This window comes from Schistocerca americana, chromosome 11 (assembly GCF_021461395.2).
Source record: "Schistocerca americana isolate TAMUIC-IGC-003095 chromosome 11, iqSchAmer2.1, whole genome shotgun sequence".
Classification (NCBI taxonomy): Eukaryota; Metazoa; Arthropoda; class Insecta; order Orthoptera; family Acrididae; genus Schistocerca; species Schistocerca americana.
In genome coordinates this window covers 59,156,174-59,169,918 of record NC_060129.1, presented here as the reverse complement: position 1 = coordinate 59,169,918, position 13,745 = coordinate 59,156,174, and the positions used below count along the sequence as shown (strand labels likewise).

Below are 13,745 nucleotides of genomic sequence, written 5' to 3'. Positions count from 1 at the left end.
AAAAGTCTTGTTTGTCCTGCCACTGAACTTCACTAATTCCCTCTATATCTAACTTTAACCTATCCATTTCCCTTTTTAAATTTTCTAACCTACCTGTAGATGAAGATGAAATGGGAGATATGATACTGCGTGAAGAGTTTGACAGAGCACTGAAAGACATGAGTCGAAACGAAGCCCCTGGAGTAGACAATATTCCATTGGAACTACTGATGGCCGTGGGAGAGCCAGTCCTGACAAAACTCTACCATCTGGTGAGCAAGATTTATGAGACAGGCGAAATACCCTCAGACTTCAAGAAGAATATAATAATTCCAATCCCAAAGAAAGCAGGTGTTGACAGATGTGAAAATTACCGAACTATCAGCTTAATAAGTCACAGCTGCAAAATACTAACACGAATTCTTTACAGATGAATGGAAAAACTAGTAGAAGCCAACCTCGGGGAAGATCAGTTTGGATTCCGTAGAAACACTGGAACACGTGAGGCAATACTGACCTTACGACTTATCTTAGAAGAAAGATTAAGGAAAGGCAAACCTACGTTTCTAGCATTTGTAGACTTAGAGAAAGCTTTTGACAATGTTGACTGGAATACTCTCTTTCAAATTCTGAAGGTGGCAGGGGTAAAATACAGGGAGCGAAAGGCTATTTACAATTTGTACAGAAACCAGATGGCAGTTATAAGAGTCGAGGGACATGAAAGGGAAGCAGTGATTGGGAAGGGAATAAGACAGGGTTGTAGCCTCTCCCCGATGTTGTTCAATCTGTATATTGAGCAAGCAGTAAAGGAAACAAAAGAAAAATTCGGAGTAGGTATTAAAATCCATGGAGAAGAAATAAAAACTTTGAGGTTCGCCGATGACATTGTAATTCTGTCAGAGACAGCAAAGGACTTGGAAGAGCAGTTGAATGGAATGGACAGTGTCTTGAAGGGAGAATATAAGAAGAACAACAACAATAGTAAAACGAGGATAATGGAATGTAGTCGAATTAAGTCGGGTGATGCTGAGGGATTTAGATTAGGAAATGAGGCACTTAAAGTAGCAAAGGAGTTTTGCTATTTGGGGAGCAAAATAACTGATGAGGGTCGAAGTAGAGAGGATATAAAATGTAGACTGGCAATGGCAAGGAAAGCGTTTCTGAAGAAGAGAAATTTGTTAACATCCAGTATTGATTTAAGTGTCAGGAAGTCATTTCTGAAAGTATTTGTATGGAGTGTAGCCATGTATGGAAGTGAAACATGGACGATAAATAGTTTGGACAAGAAGAGAATAGAAGCTTTCGAAATGTGGTGCTACAGACGAATGCTGAAGATTAGATGGGTAGATCACATAACTAATGAGGAAGTATTGAATAGGATTGGGGAGAAGAGAAGTTTGTGGCGCAACTTGACCAGAAGAAGGGAGCGGTTGGTAGGACATGTTCTGAGGCATTAAGGGATCACCAATTTAGTATTGGAGGGCAGCGTGGAGGGTAAAAATCGTAGAGGGAGACCAAGAGATGAATACACTAAGCAGATTCAGAAGGATGTAGGTTGCAGTAGGTACTGGGAGATGAAAAAGCTTGCACAGGATAGAGTAGCATGGAGAGCTGCATCAAACCAGTCTCAGGACTGAAGACCACAACAACAACAACAACAACAACAACCTACCTGCCCAATTAAGGGATCTGACATTCCACGCTCTGATTCGTAGAATGCCAGTTTTCTTTCTCCTGATAACAGCATCCTCCTGAGTAGTCCCCGCCCAGGGATCCGAATGGGGGACTACTTTACCTCTGGAATATTTTACCCAAGAGGACGCCATCATCATTTAACCATACAGTAAATCTGCATGCCCTCGGGAAAAATTATGGATGTAGTTTCCCCTTGCTTTCAGCCGTTCACAGTACCACAACAGCAAGGCCGTTTTGGTTATTGTTACAAGGCCAGATCAGTCAGTCATCCAGACTGTTGCCCCTACAACTACTGAAAATGCTGCTGCCCCTCTTCAGGAACATTTGTCTGGCCTCTCAACAGATACCCCTCTGTTGTGGTTGCACCTGCGTTATGGCTATCTGTATCGTTGAGGCACGCAAGCCTTCCCACCAACAGCAAGGTCCGTGGTTCATAGGGGGGATGAAGCAGTGTACGCACAAGATTGGTAGTTCAGCAGGTTTAAACAATAAATTATCATCTTTTGCTTTATACAGGTTTGTGCCACCAGTAAATTAGTAAGGAAGGTGATATTTTGAAAAAAGATTTGTGTTTCAGTGATCTGTCAGATTTTTCATGCAATAGCGCATTCCTGTTATTATTGACTTTAAAACGTCAAAATTTTTAGGTCAGAGACAGGTTACAGACAGGCAGTCCTGAAAACAATAACAATATAAGAACAGAAAATATTCAGGACATTCCAAAAGGTAAGCTTAGCATACAGGGCTATTCACAAAGATATGCAAATATTTTAATATGTTATTCTACCAGTAAAACTAAAGAAAAAAGTTCATACAAACATAGGTCTGCAAATATTTGGTTACGGAGTTATGACTATTAAAAGATTTTGTCTGTAAATTTATCAACTTCGTTAATACGAAGCTATCGCAGAACTGTACAAGGTTAAAGTAAAGTACGATTTCCATTTATTTTGTTATTGGTCTGGTGAATCTGATAAAACATGTCCCAGATGTGTATCTGCAGTAGTTTTCCAGAATATCCAGAGAAGCAAAGATTATTGTACAAGTAAATTTGTGTAATTTCTATTAAGAATGTAGAAACGTTTGTCATCGTTGGCAACCGTTAGTGAGTTGTTTGTCGTTTCCTAAACATGAAATGAGTTATTTCTCTGTATTGTTCAATGAAAGAACATAACAACAGTGTGTTTAAGTGAAACCACATGGTAAGTGTTCTCGATTGTAGATTATTTATGACCAAGAAATGGTGTTTATTTATGGCAAATGTGATGGTAATGCTATGGCTGCAGTTAACGATTTCGAAAGTATGACTCATTAGTGGAATATTTCAAAAGTTACAGGAGACAAGTTCTCTACCTAGCGTTCATAATCAGTATGAGCGCTCGATACGTGAAGACGATGATGAGGATATTATGGATGCTGTTCAACATAGCCTGGGTACCAGTACCCGACATATCTCTTAGCGATTAGGCATTTCACAGTGTAAAGTATGGCATATACTGAAGTAAATATTCTGTATCCTTACCATAAACAAAAAGTCCATTTACATCTGGGAGATACTGCTATTTGCTTGGAGTCGTGCAACTGGTTGAATACTTATCAACTGTTACACAAATACATTTTATTTACTGATGAGGCACACTTTACTCGAGATGGTATAAACAATTTTCATAACAAACACGTATGATCTGAAGCAAATCCATATGCTACAGAGCAATGCAATTTGCAGCAGCAATTTGGCATAAATGTGTGGTAGGGTATAATCTACACACATTTTATTGGACTATTCATTTTCTCAGGACATCTAATGGGCGAGACGTACTTAAAATTCTTTCAAGAAAAAATGCCCCGCTTCCTCAAAGATGTCCCACTTGCTTCGCCATTGCAAATGTGTTTTGAACATGGTGATGCACCTCCAAATTTCACCAATGCTGTTACTGCACATTTAAATGAACATTTTTCCCCAGAAATGGATTGGTCTTGGTGCTACACGTCTGTGGCCACTGAGATCGTCCCATTTGACACCAATGGATTTTTGTGTATGGGGATGGATGAAAGACAGTTTGAGGCATTACTTGCTTGAATTATGAATGCATTAGACAAAATTAAGATCAACCCTGTGAAACTGAAACGAGCAACAAAATATGTTCATACATGTGCAGCTAAATACATTGAACTTGGAGAAATTTTTGATCATTTATTGTGAAATTGTATGAACACTGTACAACTTCTTTATCACTGAGCTTTGTTTTTTCCGGTTTAACATGGATTCACATGTGATAGGGTATTAATAAAAGCAGATTATCTGACACATTCATGCAGTTTCAGTTAACGTTATTACTGCCACTTTTCCAAACTTAAATTCTCTTTAACTTCTGTTGCAAACATTGTGTAATTGTGTGGAATTTAAAAAAACGAATGGGGCCAAGTAATTAATAAATTAAAAATTTTATGAAATTACTTCTTTGTTTTTTTAGGTGTTGTTAACCTCGCACAGTTTTTCAATGGCTTCATATTAACAAAGTTGCTACATTTCAGGCAAAATCTTTTATTAGTCATAGCTCTGTAACTAAACATTTGCAGACTTATGTTTATATGAACTAGTTTCTTTAGTTTTACTTGTAGAATAACCTATTAATATATTTGCATATCTTCATGAATCACCCTGTATTTCATCAGAATGAATGGAACTGAAAAAGGAGGTATATTCACAAATTCGATATGATGGAGCAGATCATATATTAAAGAGTTATTTTCTGTGCCTATGTGAGCGCCATGTAATCACAGGGACAGAATAGTTAAACGTGAGTGCATGTCGTATGTACTAAAGAGTTTTGCGCTAGTGTTCGTGTGTTTACAGTGGTTCTGCACTTACATGAAGTATACCCCTTACCTGAGAAAGGTAACTAACATTCATATATCTATAATGGTGATAGGAGGATAGTCAGGACGGTGATGTAGTGTTCAGATAAATCAAACTTGGCACCCTGCAAGTCAGAAGATGGAATGTCTGATCCCTCCATTCGGTAGTGCATTTACAGGCAGAAGTACATATCTTAAAGTGTGGTAGCAGGAAGAACTGGTTTTATGTGTAGGTGAATAGAGCTTTATGAACAGAAACACAAATGCAGTAGATGTAATACCGAATAAAAAATATCACATTTGATCTACTGCAAACAGTGTACTGAATTCCATAATGTAATCGAGATAGTCACAAAGCCAAGACCTACCACAGTAGTGCAAATATATGTGCCTACTAGATCCACAGATGATAAAGCAATTGAAAGAATGTATAATGAGATAAAAGAAATTATACAGTTTGTCGAGGGAGGTAAAAATTTGAGATAGGGCTGGAATTTGATATTAGGAACAGGAGAATAGTACAGTAATGGAAATCAGTATAAAGGCATGAATATTTGTTGGAAAAATTGACATTGTTGGCTGGAATAGTTGTGCACAGTGTATATGCAATAGTCGATCCAGTATGACAACAAACACAGTCAAATGGTAGTGCAGTTGATGTAATACAGTATATAACAAGACATCAATGTTTCAGGTGGTAGATGGTATAACTCAATATAGAGGAGCAGGCTCTGTCTGGTATTACTGTGTACATATTTGCCTTTACAACAAATAAGAAACACACTATTAATGGCAGTGTGAGTTGTGTACATAAACCATGATTGTGACAATGTCATATGGGAAACAGCATGGGATGAAAAAGAAAAAGATCAATGTGTACAAGGTAACGGAATTATCTGACCATCATATCACTAAGAGGTTGAAACGTTCAGCTACAGTGATTGATAATTTTGTTAGATTGGGTGCACGATATGGGTGAAAGGAAAATACGAGAAAAGTAGAAAATTATCTGAGTCACAGAAAGCGTTCCTTTTGTGCAAAGCAGGGGCTACAAACTGTTATTCTTCTCAACTTGTTCCTGATTTACAGTTGTCAGTAACTGCCAGACGTGTACAAGAAATTCTGTCAAGTTCCAAACATCTTGCATTCAAGGAACGACTGCAGAAACCTGCTCTAACACCCAAACATAAATAAGCTAGACTGGAGTTGTTCACTGAAGAACATATGTGGACTTCAGATTGGGATACAGAGATTTTCAGTGATGAGAAGAAATTTAATTTAGGTTTCCAGGTGGACTTCAGTATTATTGGCGTGATGTGAGAGCTGTGCAGCAAGTAAGATTGAACATAAATTTTGGTGGCAGAAGTGTTGCAGTTTGGGCAGTCTTCGGGACTAAACATAAATCAGCCATTGCTTGGCTAAACACAAGAATGGACTCTTGAGACTTACACTACACTGAGATGCTAGAGCCAGAATTGATTAGAATGTGTCAGAACCTAGGCAATGAATGTCAACAAGTTAATGCATCTATGCTTGTTTCTGCTACACGCAAAGAGTGGTTTGAAGATACAGATATGGATGTTTTGCTCTGGTATGCGCACAGCCAGGATATGAACCCCATGGAAAACCTTTGGAGAATACTTGCAGAGTGTTTTTGCCACAGTTGAAGGCAATTTGAGGTTGTATGTGAGCTGAAAAGTGCAATAAATTTCACTGCAAGAACTACAAATTGCAACAAAATCAATGCTGAAGAGAATTTTGAACAAAGGAACCAACAATCCAATATCACAACAGGACAGTGAGTGCCTTTATACCATCTTCCATCCAGGAAATGCAAATGCCTTATTTTGCTACGTTAAGAAAGAAGCTATGTAATTCCATCATAATAGTGCGTGTATTATATATATTTACTACATTCATAATAAATTTAATACAGTATGCTACAGACATTGCAATATTACTTTCATTGCAACTGTTCCTTTATACTGATTTCTAATACTATAAAAGAACTGAATAGAGAAAGAATAAAAGGGGAAACTGTCTGATAGAATTTTGTATACAGTAGAATTTAATTGTTGCTAACACTTGGTTCAAGAATCCTAAAAGGATTCTTTACATGAAAGGAACCTGGAGACATGAGAATGTATCCGATTGTATAATGCTGAAAGAGAGAGAGAGAGAGAGAGAGAGAGAGAGAGAGAGAGAGAGAGAGAGAGAGAGAGAGAGAGAGAGAGATTGATTTCGAACCCAGATTTTAAACTACAGAATGTTTCCAAGAGCAGTAGTGTATTCTGATTATAATTTACTTTTATGAACTACTTATTAAAACTGAAGAAATTTAAGAAATTTGGTACATGCAACTTGGATAAACTGAAAAAACCAGAGGTTGTTGAAATGGAGAATTAGGCAGCTATTGACTAAAACAAGGGAAAGGAATACTGTAGAAAACAAATACGTTGAAACTTCCTGGCAGATTAAAACTGCGTGCACCGACCGAGACTCGAACTCAGGACCTTTGCCCTTCGAGGGCAAGTACTCTACCATCTGAGCTACTGAAGCACGACTCACGCCCGGTCCTCACAGCTCTACTTCTGTCAGTATCTCGTTTCCTACCTTCCAAACTTTACAGAAGCTCTCCTGCGAAACTTGCAGAACTAGCACTCCTGAAAGAAAGGATACTGCGGAGACATGGCTTAGCCACAGCCTGGGGGATGTTTCCAGAATGAGATTTTCACTCTGCAGCAGAGTGTGCACTGATATGAAACTTCCTGGCAGATTAAAACTGCGTGCACCGACCGAGACTCGAACTCGGTGAACCTCAAAGTTTTTATTTCTTCCTTCTCCATGGATTTTAATTCCTACTCCGATCCCCCCCCCCCTTACTGCTTGTTCAATATACAGATTGAATAACATCGGGGAGAGGCCACAACCGTGTCTCACTCCCTTCCCAGCCAATGCTTCCCTTTCATGGCCCACCACCTTCAGAATTTGGAAGAGAGTATTCCAGTCAACATTGTCAAAAGCTTTCTCTAAGTCTACAAATGCTAGAAACGTAGGTTTGCCTTTCCTTAATCTTTCTTCTAAGATAAGTCGTCAGGTCAGTATTGCCTCACGTGTTCCAATATTTCTACAGAATCCAAACTGATCTTCTCCGAGGTTGGCTTCTACCAGTTTTTCCATTCGTCTGTAAAGAATTCATGTTAGTATTTTGCAGCTTTGACTTATTAAAGTGATGGTTCGGTAATTTTCACATTTGTCAACACCTGCTTTCTTTGTGATGGAATTATTATATTCTTCTTGAAGTCTGAGGGTACTTCGCCTGTCTCATACATCTTGCTCACCAGATGGTAGAGTTTTGTCAGGACTGGCTCTCCCAAGGCCGTCAGTAGTTCTAATGGAATGTTGTCTACTCCTGGAGCCTTGTTTCGGCTCAGGTCTTTCAGTGCTCTGTCAAACTCTTCACGCAGTATCGTATCTCCCATTTCGTCTTCATCTACATTCTCTTCCATTTCTATAATATTCTCCTCAAGTACATCGCCCTTGTATAGACCCTCTATATACTCCTTCCACCTTTCTGCTTTCCCTTCTTTGCTTAGAACTGGGTTTCCATCTGAGCTCTTTATGTTCATACAAGTGGTTCTCTTATCTCCAAAGGTCTCTTTAATTTTCCTGTAGGCAGTATCTATCTTACCCCTAGTGAGATAAGCCTCTACATCCTTACATTTGTCCTCTAGCCATCCCTGCTTAGCCATTTTGCACTTCCTGTCGATCTCATTTTTGAGACGTTTGTATTCCTTTTTGCCTGCTTCAATTACTGCATTTTTATATTTTCTCCTTTCATCAATTAAATTCAATATTTCTTCTGTTACCCAAGGATTTCTACTAGCCCTCGTCTTTTTACCTACTTGATCGTCTGCTGCCTTCACTACTTCATCCCTCCAAGCTACCCATTCTTCTTCTACTGTATTTCTTTCCCCCATTCCTGTCAATTGTTCCCTTATGCTCTCCCTGAAACTCTGTACAACCTCCGGTTCTTTCAGTTTATCCAGGTCCCATCTCCTTAAATTCCCACCTTTTTGCAGTTTCTTCAGTTTTAATCTACAGGTCATAACCAATAGATTGTGGTCAGAGTCCACATCTGCCCCTGGAAATGTCTTAAAATTTAAAACCTGGTTCCTAAATCTCTGTCTTATCATTATATAATCTATCTGATACCTTTTAGTATCTCCGGGATTCTTCCATGTATACAACCTTCTTTTATGATTCTTGAACCAAGTGTTAGCTATGATTCCCCAATCCATATTCACCTACTATGTTTCCTTCTCTCCCTTTTCCTTCACTCGAATTCCAGTCACCCATGACTATTAAATTTTTCATGTCGCTTCACTATCTGAATAATTTCTCTTATTTCATCATACATTTCTTCAATTTCTTCATCATCTGCAGAGCTAGTTGGCATATAAACTTGTACTACAGTAGTAGGCGTGTTCTTCGTGTCTATCTTGGCCACAATAATGCATTCACTATGCTGTTTGTTGTAGCTTACCCGCACTCCTATTTTCCTAGTCATTATTAAACCTACTCCTACATTATCCCTATTTGATTTTGTATGAATAACCCTGTATTCACCTGACCAAAAGTCTTCTTCCTCCTGCCACCGAACTTCACTAATTCCCACTATATCTAACTTTAACCTATCCATTTCCCTTTTTAAATTTTCTAACCTACCTGCCCGAGTAAGGGATCTGACATTCCATGCTCTGATCCGTAGAATGCCAGTTTTCTTTCTCCTGATAACAACGTCCTCTTGAGTAGTCCCCACCCAGAGATCTCAGTGGGAGACTATTTTACCTCCGGAATATTTTACCCAAGAGGACACCATCATCATTTAACCATACAGTAAATCTGCATGCCCTCAGGAAAAATTAAGCCTGTAGTTTCCCCCTTGCTTTCAGCCGTTCGCAGTACCTGCACAGCAAGGCCGTTTCTGTTATTGTTACAAGGCCAGATCAGTCAATCATCCAGACTGTTGCCCCTGCAAGTACTGAAGAGGCTGCTGCCCCTCTTCAGGAACCACACATTTGTCTGGCCTCTCAACAGATACCCCCTCCGTTGTGGTTGCACCTACGGTACGGCCATCTGTATCGCTGAGGCACGCAAGCCTCCCCACCAGCGGCAAGGTCCATGGTTCATGGGGGAAGAAAACAAATATGTTGCACTGAAATTCAGTAATGACAATGTATTTATGTCGAAAATGGCAAAATACTTGGGAGATCAACTGAACATAATTCTGTGTATCTTGGAAATGGGTTATGCAGTGAACATCACCAAATGTAAAACAGTGTTGCTGGAATGTAGTGCAATTAAATTCAAAGATTCCAACGTAATTATATTAGAAAATAAGACAATAAAGTAGTAGTAGTAGTAGTAGTAGTAGTAGTAGTAGTATGTTTTACTATTTGGGCAGCAAAATAACTGATGGCTGATGTATAGAGGATATGAGACCAGCAATAGCAAGGAAAGCTTTTCATAAAGAGTGTATGTTTATCTCTAATAGAATTTCAAGTGTTATGAAATACCTTCTGAAAGTAATTTTTGTGCTGCAGCCTTGTACAGAAATGAAATGTGTATGTTAAACAGCACAGGAAAGAGGGGAAAACAAGCTTTTGAAATGTTGCAGATAAGGCAGGTAGATCAGGTACCTATTGAAGAGGTACAGAAATGAATTGTAAAGGAAAGAAATTTATGGCATAGCTTATCTAAAAGAAAAAGTATGTTGACCGGACACATCTTGTGTCATCAAAGAATAGTCAGTTTGGTAATGAATGGAGGTTTGAGAGTTAAAAATTGTAAATACACACTAATGCATGATTACAGGAAGCAGTGTCAATTATGGGGGTTTTAATAGTTACAAAAGGATAGAGACTTGCACAGTATAGAGTAGGGTGGAGAGCTGCCTCAAACCAGTCTTTCGACTGATAATGATAACCATGACCATAACACATACAGATGTCTAGAATTGTGCAGCATCAATTATTTGTTGTATGTAACCCAGTCTCCCTCTCTCCCTGTAGCTCCTTCTAGTACTGTGGAAATTATTACCTGATGTATTAACATGCCCTATCATTGTGTCCCTTGTCAGTATTTTCCAAATGTTTCTTTCTTTGTCAATTCTGGTGACAGAAACAAAGAAAAAATCCCTTGACTCAAGAACTGCTAACAAATGTTGTTCAAGTGCTGTTTTATATGAGAGTGGTAAGCACATTGCCCAAAGATGTTCAAATTCTGATAGATTGGAGGCACAATAATATAACTGATATCAAATTGTTCAAAGTTTGTAGAGATAGTTTCAAGAGATAATCCAGCGGTGCAATTTTTGAAATTGGTTTGAATATGTTATAATGACCAAGCAAGAGACCAACGAGACAAATAGGGAGTTGTGATATTGACAAGTAAAGAAATTTTCAAGAAAATGCAACACCCAAGAAGTGGTAAGTGATGTAGTTTGGGAAGCAGAGTGAAAGCACTGGACATTATATGCATTGTCGTTAGAGTGAGAGAAAAGGGGAAACTTCAAGGCAAATAGCATCTTCAGTTACAATGTACAATAAGTGTTACAGTATTTAATTTAAAAGGGACATTGTTGCTGTTTTACTTCAGAAACTTCTTTTTTGATTATGTTAGCAAAATTGAAGCCATTTACTGACTCAACATCTCATTGTGAGCCCTTTGACTGTGATGACTGTGATAGTAGTTGAAGCAGTACTTTAGTGCAGCATGGCTCTGGTGTGGTAGCAGTGTAGCTGTTTATTTCAAAACACTTGTTTGTCATTTAACTTAGTTAGAAAACTGGGCCCATTTGATTTCAGCACAACTGCTGGACTGTCTCCATTCTTCATTACCTACTCTAAAGTCAACAGGTACCATCTCAGTGTACAATAAATGATTTTTCTGTCAGTTAAATGTCATTGCATTTTATAAAATTTAATTTTACTGGCAGGTAATGTTTCAGTGTATATTCCATTGTTTCTGTCAGTTCTATGTTTGCATACTTTGCTATGAAACTGTAGTATTGTGATAGATCACAGTAAATAGTGTAAATACTCCAGAATGAGATTTTCACTCTGCAGCGGAGTGTGCGCTGATATGAAACTTCCTGGCAGATTAAAACTGTGTGCCCGACCGAGACTCGAACTCGGGACCTTTGCCTTTCGCGGGCAAGTGCTCTACCAACTGAGCTACTGCAGCACGACTCACGCCCGGTACTCACAGCTTTACTTCTGCCAGTACCTCGTCTCCTACCTTCCAAACTTTACAGAAGCTCTCCTGCGAACCTTGCAGAACTAGCACTCCTGGAAGAAAGGATATTGCGGAGACATGGCTTAGCCACAGCCTGGGGGATGTTTCCAGAATGAGATTTTCACTCTGCAGCGGAGTGTGCGCTGATATGAAACTTCCTGGCAGATTAAAACTGTGTGCCCGACCGAGACTCGAACTCAGGACCTTTGCCTTTTGCGGGCAAGTGCTCTACCAACTGAGCTACCGCAGCACGACTCACGCCCGGTACTCACAGCTTTACTTCTGCCCGTGAAAGGCAAAGGTCCCGAGTTCGAGTCTTGGTCGGGCACACGGTTTTAATCTGCCAGGAAGTTTCAGTGTAAATACTGTAAATAACTTAACCTAGTTCTCGAAGTGCCAGTCCATAAGCAGGGACGTTAAAGGAATCTGAAAATTGATGAAATGAGTGGTATTCAGCATAGAAAGAGGCATCACAACGCAAAATACGTGGTACCACACTGTATTTTACATATAGCAGTGAGTACATTCAGGATACAAAATAGTCAGGTCAGTAAGTTACTTTGGGGGTACCCAAAGGGAGTATTAAAAAGTCCTTACTGTTCATTATATATGTAAATGATAGAGCAGAGGACATTGAAAACCCTGTGAGGCTGTTTAAGGAAGCTACTGTTCCATATTGCTGCAACACCATTGATCTGTAGCAACATTCTTCAGGCATTAGCTACTTTATCACATATAAGTGTAACTCAGCCATAAAAGAAACTGTTTCTGGAACACTTGCTTTGCCCATTTATGAGTATAGAATTGTTACTGGGAAGGATAGTACAGGAGATACAGAAGATTTACCATATTTACTCGAATCTAAGCCGCACTTTTTTTCCAGTTTTTGTAATCCAGAAACCCGCCTGCGGCTTAGAATCGAATGCAAAGTAAGCGGCAGTTCTGAAAAATGTTGGTAGGTGCCGCCACAACTAACTTCTTCCATCGAATTATGTAGCGCTACACAGGTATGCTTTGCAGGCACAAAGATAAATACTGGCGACAAAACCACTGCGTCAGTAAATTAAAAAAAAAAAAAAAAGTGGAAGACGAGCTTTTTTTCACCGCCCCGAGTTTTGACCACTGCATTTTCATACATTATCCAACGAAGTAAATACAAATTACGTATTGTTCATCTTCGAATGTAGCAGCATTTCAGCGTACTACGAAAATCCGACTGGCAAGATTGTTTGTCTGAATTTTTTCCTACCTGGGACAAGAGATCGTTGCTAATAAGAACTTTTATGAATTGTGAATCATATGCAGTATTCTCTTCACCATAAGAATAATACGAATATAAACATTTTGCCATGTATTCTTTCGTGTTTGCTGCTATCTCATTTAAATCCTGTCGGCCTAATAAACTACGAAACTAGAGTGAGACAACAGTAAACGCGTAATAATATACATATCCTGTCATGTTTATATTCGTATTGTTCTTATGCCTAATAGTGATACAGTCAGAAATGAAACACGGCAATTGATAAGATTTTTAAATCTAAGATGACTAATTTCTGTACAGAATGTAATGTACTACAGAGGCGTCTGCAAAGATTTTCAACCGGAGAAAAATTTTCGCCAAACTCTCGTTCAGAACATCTTCTATCATACGCAGTCTATTATTTGGTTCTTGTTGATCATTATCAAAGAAAGCACCAGTGTAAGTAACAGCAAATAGCAAGGAGTCTCTTGCCATTGTTCCGCTAATGAGACGATTCCCCTTTTTTTTTTTTTATGCGGCGGTTGCGCGCACAAAAGCAAGCCATGCCGCGAGCGGCGGCAGGTCGTAAACACTCATTATCAGAATGCGACAAACAATGCATGACACAGTATAGTAATGCGTTTTCAGCTTAGAATGACGTAATCACCTATAA

At 38.9% G+C, this 13,745-nt stretch overlaps 1 protein-coding gene across 7 annotated transcripts in view; it reads left to right on the top strand.

Annotated features, from left to right (window-relative positions):
• LOC124553887 (zinc finger protein 708-like) overlaps positions 1-13,745 on the top strand; it is a 179,890-nt gene that overhangs the window by 43,150 nt on the left and 122,995 nt on the right. The gene's annotated exons all lie outside the window — the stretch shown is intronic.